Here is an 853-nt window from a genome sequence, read left to right on the forward strand (position 1 = left end):
TTGCATTGCCTGCTTACTTAAACCAAAACAGACTGGTATAAATAGAGCATTATGTTTAGTGACAAAGCACTTTGTTTATATGCATTCTGGAGAACATTATAGAAATCCATATAAAATAGTATCCACTTGTATTTTGTAATAAAATGCTGTCAAACACATAAATTGTTGTATTCTAGGGTAAAGGATAGTTGGATTTTAGTGTCATAGGCTGACAAGAAATCCTGTATCAAAATGAGAGCTGATGTCAGTTGGAATAAAGAGGAAGAGATATTTTGATATCTCTCCTTTTTGTTTTTCCTGACTGATTTTCCAATAGTCATACACATGAAATTTTAAAAGACTCACCAAAAGCCAGCAGATAGTAATGGTAAAGCAATGGGAAAATGAAGATCATATCTGATTGGGTTAAGAAATCATTGTAGCAGGGGGAGGGCTGGCCAGTTAGCTCAGCTGATTACAGTGCAGCCTTGTAACACCAAGGTCAAGATCCCTGTACTATCCAACTGCTAAAAAGAAAGAAAAAAAAAGTCAATGGGATTTTGAATTTATAACTGAATGTTAAATCTAAAACTGAAAGAATTCCAGGGTAAACTTCCAGGTCATTTTTTTTTTCTTTTGTAAGGCCATGAACATGGATGAAATTGGTTCAATCAATCTCAGTAATCCTGCCAGGTTCCTATAATAATTAGCTCAAAACACCATGATAACTACTGCCACAGTTATCACCATAACGTTATTATAGCAACCATTATGTTCTGTGTACATTTTTCTGTACCTGTTTCACTTGTAAACTAATAAATATACATGTGGACGTTTAACTCAAAATTATTCTGCGATAGGAAAGGAAGGAGCA

This window comes from Galeopterus variegatus, unplaced genomic scaffold, assembly GCF_000696425.1.
Source record: "Galeopterus variegatus unplaced genomic scaffold, G_variegatus-3.0.2 Scaffold9975, whole genome shotgun sequence".
Taxonomy (NCBI): Eukaryota; Metazoa; Chordata; class Mammalia; order Dermoptera; family Cynocephalidae; genus Galeopterus; species Galeopterus variegatus.